At 37.9% G+C, this 7,500-nt stretch overlaps 1 protein-coding gene across 2 annotated transcripts in view; it reads left to right on the forward strand.

Annotated features, from left to right (window-relative positions):
- Nucleotides 1-7,500, forward strand: part of LOC135198784 (protein lethal(2)essential for life-like) — a 35,132-nt gene that overhangs the window by 964 nt on the left and 26,668 nt on the right. The window lies entirely within an intron of this gene.

The following is a 7,500-nucleotide window of genomic DNA, read 5'->3' on the forward strand; positions in this document are numbered from 1 at the left end:
AAAAGAAAAAAAACATTGTATTTGCAGTAAGGGAGAACGAGTAAAGTTCATGCTATACATCTTTGGTAAGGTTATATCCCAAAGTAAAGTGATACGTAAAAGGAAACCTTGGGCCGTCCACTAACAATCTATGTTGCCTAAAGGGTGAAAAATGGCCTCCTCATAGAATCTCAGCAAAGGGAGGGCAGGCAAAATATCGCCTGAAGTGAAGATCATCCAAGATGAAAGCAAATTTTAAAAAGAACTAAAGACTCCTTTTCTGCAGGAACTACGATACTGATGAGAAAACACTAAAAAGACAATTATAAAATGTAAGAAGCAACTTATTTAGAAAACGTACAAAGGCCCGCCAGAGAGGGAATCGTCCCTGTGGAATGAAAAAGACATTAAGAAACAATCTTTCTGTTTTCCGCGAGAAACCCTTGAACTCAATCTCATCCGAAGTTTACAGTTCTGTCATGTTATGTCTGGCAGATTGAATGCAGCATATATATTTTTAAAGTAAGGTGGATACAAAAGTCCTTTAATCAGTTTTCGCAACTTCTCATCCAATTTGCTGTCAGGTAATCTTTACAGCTGCCTGGCAAACTGACAAGAAACTTATATACTTTTTTTAAAATATAAAGAAGCCATACTTCAACATAAAAGAATGTTTTGCTTTGAATCGAGAGGATAGTGGACGGACAACCCGGTGCCCTCACGAAAAAGAAGGGTGGAAAGGGGGATGGGGGAGAAGAGAAGAAAAGAAAAAGAAGCCATAAAACTGCTTTTTGAAGGAGCAGTCATTTTCAGGTTCAGGGCTGCAGCTTCGCCTTTGCAACGGCGCACCAGCTGCTCGTATAAAGATTTCCTAGTTTGGAATATGCCTTTTCCTTTCAGCGATGATGTAAAACATGCTCAGGTCGTGATGAGCTGGCTGAAGGTGTAATCTTTGCATCGGCACCTCTTTATGAGATTCAAAATTACTTTTCACATGTGGAGGAAATGTTAAGTTTGTTTACAACTTATTGTCGAATAGCTCCATTCATCTGTTGTCTTGTGTCTCTGTTGTCTTCTGTCTTTATGCGGGACTAATACCCAAGTTCGTTACATGCAGCAGTTACACCACTTCTGTCGCGCCTTCCTGCCAACAATGCTTGGGTCCGCAGCAAAGAGGCAGTAATTAATCCTTTCTTGGAAGTTTTCCAATTGTCTTGGCTTAACCAGAAAGAAAATTCCCAGCTCTGTTAACTAGGCGACTACCACTTACTTCCCAACCTTTATCTTTTTTTTTTTTTTTCGTTCTTTATTCAAAGTCTGTCGATGCTGTTATCAAACAGATCGAGAATTTCCCCCAGGAGCTAATTTTACTGAAACTTCGTCTAGATACCTTGAGACAACAAAACTTCCTGAGCAAAGATACAACAAAACCAATTACTGTTCGAATTTGTACCTGCCCTAGATACAGGAACGCAAGGCGAGCTTTAAGACCTGTCCACACTAGGAATCATTGTTTGGAAAAGAAGTTTGCAAACAGTTTCATATAAACAGCTAGTCAACAGTTTGCAAACAGCTTGGAAACTGTGCAAACAATGTTTCCTAGTTGGACAGGCCTTTAGATACAAGATCCTCTACATTTCACAATCTTCAAACTTTTGTCTTTAGGTATTGCTAATGCCCAACTTCTGAAGCAAGGGCTGGCTACTGTATGAAAATCTCAATAAAATGATACACATTTTCCAAAAGTAGAGGCTTTTAACTTAATATCTGCCAGAGTTAAAGAGACTTTTCGTAAACGAAATTCACCTGGCGGAGAACTCGTATCTGTTAGGCTCTGGGTCCCTCTTTCTCACGCAAGCATTATCACATCGAATTCTCTCTCTCTCTCTCTCTCTCTCTCTCTCTCTCTCTCTCTCTCTCTCTCTCTCTCTCTCTCTCCGCAACACAGACACGCTGATACATATAGAATGAGTGCGTGCGTACAAAATGCAAGTTGAAAACAGTGAATAATATGTATTAGCCTTGCAAAAAAGAGGTGATGCTTCCGTTATTGTAAAATTGCAACTGACGACGGCAATAGGATATCCGTCATTGCTGTGTGCGGTTTTGGTTGTCTGCATATTTAGTAACTTCATCGTTTGTGAGCATTATTCCGTATTAGCTCTTGAGCACAGAAAATATAACCGGTTCATATTTTGACACGTATGTATGTATCCATACACATGTATACATATATTTATACTATATAGTGTGTATGTGGTTACATTCTTACACGTGACAAAATATGGATGGATTAATTTTTTACCTTCACAGTTAATACGGAATTATATATATATATATATATATATATATATATATATATATATATATATACACACACACATATATATATATTATATATATAGTTATATATATATATATATATATATATATATATATATATATATATATATATATATCTATTAAAAATTTTATATTTCCGTAGCGCGAGGTCAGTATACTACAGCTACTCACAAACTGTAACCATAGATTGGATTAGCTTTCCTGTAGCTGTCGTAGGCATTTACTCGTATCATTAATGATATGAGTACTATTCAACTGAAGTCCGATCAGATTCGCCTTATTATTACAAGCCAGGAGCGATTACGATATTTATGCAAATGTTTAGCATAAATGCCATCACTTTAATTAGCACCTGCAACGAAGCTGGACGGAGATTGCAGTGCAATCTAGCAGCGTCTTTTCCTCTGTTGTACGATGTCTCCTAAAGTTAATGACGGATTCTGATGAAGTTTTGTGCAAGGTTGATTGCTTGATTTTATAGATTTTATGCATAATGTCAAGCACTGGGGCAACTAAGGTCTTTCAGCACTGAAACGGAGATTGACAGTGAAAAAGGTTTGAAAGATGTAACAGGAGGAAAGCCTCGCAGTTGCAGTACGAATCAATCGTTAGGAAAGAGGGGAAAGTAAGATGGAACAAAGATAATATGAAAGGAGGTACAGTAAAAGGAATGGAAGCAGTTGCAGCTAGGGGCCGAAGGGACGCTGCATCTTAAAGAACCTTAAGTAATGTGCAAGGGAGGGGTATAGTAGGCCTAGGAGGAGAATGCAGATCCGGTTCTAGATTCATTTTATCACCCGAAGCATAATGGTCCCCGATTGCTTTCTGGTTCAGAGTGAGATTTGATTGGCGAGGGCAGTCGTGCGGAAAGTGTTTACCTCCTGATGAAGTCTAGCTAGATAAGAGACTCCTTTTGCTTCGATGGAGCAGTGAGCACTTTGAGAGGGAATATGCGTGGGGAATATAAATGGCTGGAGTCATTCATCTCTATTCGTGTGTCCCAAATTCCAAAATAGTAAAGGACCCGATGAGCATACCGGGTTTATTTCTATTCGATTGGATGAGACGAGATGGTTTTGAAGTCTTGTTACACCAAATGAGTCAATTCATTGATAAGCTAACGTATAAAGAAATATACCATGTAATAAGTTATCACGTTAATTAACAAATGAATTCGTTAACAAATAGATTCTGTTAACATGATTGAGGTACAAAATACAGAAAAAATGGCAAGATACCAGATAACCTGAAGCAAGTAACCGTGTACTAATCACTACAATCTGAACCGTTTTTATAACTTTCAACGAATTATTGGGAAACTGGGGGGAGGTCTAGACTTCTTTTTCGGAATTCGCCTTTAGTCATCGGGGAAACATTTCCTGAACACGGCTCCTCTGGACACTGCATTTCATGGGGGAGGACCGACGCCAAATTTGGTATTCGGGACAAGGCTGGATTCACTCTGGTGCGATTAGAAAAAAAAATTGCATACGAAAAGGGAAGTGTTTTTACTATCTTGGATTCCACTTTTCTTCTTCCACAATGTGGTAATTGGACGAACCCTTTTTTTTGTAGAGGATATGTCTGTTAATATTTCCGTGATAGTGAATTTACTGTACTTTTGTTCGTGGGTGATGGATGATTTCACTGTAACCGTCGTAGTGCAACCCAAATACACATGGCTCACTGGTCAAAGCCACTGTCTGTCGGTGTTTTTAAACCAGGCAACGGTTCGAATCCTGACTGTGACGAATCACTATATATATATATATATATATATATATATATATATATATATATATATATATATATATATAAGCAAATACCACAGGAAAATGATAGGTAGAATTCTGTCTATCATTTTCCTGTGCTATTCGCATATTTAATGAAGTCACGAGCATCTACTGTGATTTTTTAAGCTATTATATATATATATATATATATTATATATATTATATATATATATATATATACATATATATACATACATACACACACACGCACACACACACACACATATATATATATATATTATATATATAATATATATATATATATATAGGGAGGGCCGCAGACATATATATAAAATACAACTGTATACACACGTATAAATATGTATAGACATACCAAGTACAGAAGGCATTTACGGTCCGTGAAACCCCAAGAACCTTCATTTGCATTTGCGCTATTACCGGAGAGTCAACACCCAACATCTTCTCAATCTTTTGCCATTAAGCTGAGCGTCGTCAGATGGCAGTGTTTACTTCAGAGAAAAATGCCCAGAGTTTCTCGATTTCTTCAGTTAAGAGAGATGCGTTCTGTGTCGTTACGGAGGAAATAATCTCTTGCAAATGCCGTTGCGTGATGTGACACAGGCCTTGCGCTGAATAATTTATGGCAGACGACAAATTAGCATACATTTGCGGCATCAGCGACAAGTTTCGGCTGCGTCTGTTTGTTCTCGTCTCTTTCTCTCCTCTCCTTATTCTTATCGCGGATTCTCTCTCTCCCTGGAGAAGGAAAAGCGACCCTGACTCCGTACTTTCGAGTCTTTGTCTCGACACAGATTTCCTTCTGAAGACCTTATAAGGCCACCACAGGACCCCGGCTTAGGACTACAAACTCTCCTCCATCTCCTCCCCTAATGCCCATTAGGCAGGGTCGTAAAAATTGTGAAAGGGCATCCCGGGTAGGTAGGCAGCAGCAGCCGCCGAGTGGGTGCACGGTGACGTCATCTCCGATGACATCATAATCTATGACATCATGGCGTGGGGAGGAAGGTACGATAGAAGAAAGCGGGACCCTTGTGACCCTTGAATTGACGTGATGCATAAGAACATTATTCACTTGGTACTACTGATGCTGCCACTACTATTTCACGCAGCTTTGAACTCATGTGCTGGATCAGCAAGAATGTTTTTTTTTATGTTCCTGTCCTCTTCGAGTCAATGATTGGTCAAATAAATGAAGATTTCAGTTAATATTCTGATCTCCCCTTTTCTCCTTTCTTTGTAAGCGTCAAGACTTCAAAATATAAAATGCATTCGGTTCAGTTTTCAAATGATTTGATTTCCGATGAATTTTGTATTCCCTACACACTTTGGGTTACGAAATAACTGAGAAGCATTACTTTTTCTTTGCGTGACCGAGTGGCACACCTTTCATTTCTAAGTATCCACCTCGTCTCCTTATCCTATGTACTATATTTATAAATTGTTACCCAGTGATGGTCCGTTGATGAAAAAAAGAAGATTCAAACCTATGCTACTCTCATTTAGCCGATTCCAGGCCGCTCTGCATCTTTCAGTCATTTGTCTAAGCGCTGCTCAAAACCTTGGGTTTACATCTTTCAGGAATTTTATTATTCCCTCATTTGAACTTCTTTATCCACAAGAGTGAGCGGCTACAGATGATTACACTTTCGTTCTGGACACTGACTTTGGACTGAAATTGATATTTCCTATTATACTAAGTGTTACTGCTGCTGGTGTTTCTCCGTCTTTATACGGGGTTTTCAAGTTAGGCTAATTGTCACCGTCTTTCGTTTAGATCCACGTCATTTTCACTCAGACCTCGATTGATATCTTCCTTAATGTCCAGGTCACCGAATCCTACACAGCGCTTTCACTCTGATGATATCAGTTGTCAGAGATGTATGTGTGGCTGTGTACATGTGTGTGTGTGTGTGTGCTTTATTGCCTGTGTGGGAGCCGAACAGCACCAGCCAGGAAGTGGTTTGAAAACGGCCCACATAGAATCCTACATGCGAGATCCTCCACCCTTCGGTCGAAGGTTGGTCCACGCCGTTTTATTACCCGATCCCTATTAATTCCAGAAGGACTGCCGGTAGAGAAAGTTGCGGGAGCTGTACTCTTTTTCGAACATTTCTTCGGGTCAGGGTCAGGTCGTTGCAGTGTTACTGCCAGAACGAGAAAGTTCGACAGCCTTTCTTTCTTGCACGCACACGTCATGTATACGATTAGCATAATTTGCATCTCCTCTTATCAGGTCATAAAAAGCTCAAAGCAGGTGAGCAGCTGTCTCATATTTCGGTCTAAATTCTTGTACTACTTTTAATGAGAAATCCGAGCTCCATAGATCAGTTGCTGCCATAATTTTTCTCTTGAAATATAAAGAACGAACGCACCCTTCTGGGCCTCAGCTGGAACCTTACCCAGAATTAAATCATAATGAGACCAATATTTCACAATCTAAGGGTAGATACAACAGTCGAGATCGATTTTAAACAGATGATCCACACGTGCACAGGCCTCTTTAACTGCAAGTGATGATAATGGCAATTTATAATGGTTCTGTTTGCGACCAAGGTTTTAATCGTCAAGTGTCTGTGCCATCAACAAATTCATTTGGCCTTCATAACGATACAGTAGATTAGCAGACTGGATTAACAAATGATAAAACGTACCACACAAACTCCTATTGACACATTATGGTATACTTGTCTTGTGATTTAAATAGTTTTTACTGTGAACGATTTAAGAGATATAGAGAATAATATTTTGTACTTTTCCATATTCCCAGATTATCTTTGGCTTTAGTAGATATATTAAAATTAAGGAAATGAGGATGAGAATGTGTTTGATATATATATATATATATATATATATATATATATATATACTATATATCATATATATTTTTATATATATACATATATATATATTATATATACTTATATACTCATATATATATATATATATATATATATATATATATATATATATATATATATAAGAGAGAGAGAGTATAGAGAGAGAGAGAGAGAGAGAGAGAGAGAGTACGAATCCTTATCATCGAAGAGTGTTGCCAAGCGCTTCAATCAGGACGTTGTTGAGAACTTGTAAAATGCGAAGGGGAGAGAACCCGATTTCATTTCAGCTCGATTTATTTGCTTATTTTCAAAGGCTCAGTGTTTAAGTTTATCAAAGCCCTCTTTTACAACTCCAGTTGTAACTGTAGTGTAAGATAGAAGGAAACCTGTGTACTAAGTTTTCATACATATACACGCTCATACATACACACACTATATATGTGTGTATGTATGTATGTATATATATATATATAATATATGATATATATATATATATATTTAATACTTATGTGTGTATAAAGTATATGTAAACTATATATTCAAGTTTCCTTCTACCTTACGTTAAA

This window comes from Macrobrachium nipponense, chromosome 22, assembly GCF_015104395.2.
Source record: "Macrobrachium nipponense isolate FS-2020 chromosome 22, ASM1510439v2, whole genome shotgun sequence".
Classification (NCBI taxonomy): domain Eukaryota; kingdom Metazoa; phylum Arthropoda; class Malacostraca; order Decapoda; family Palaemonidae; genus Macrobrachium; species Macrobrachium nipponense.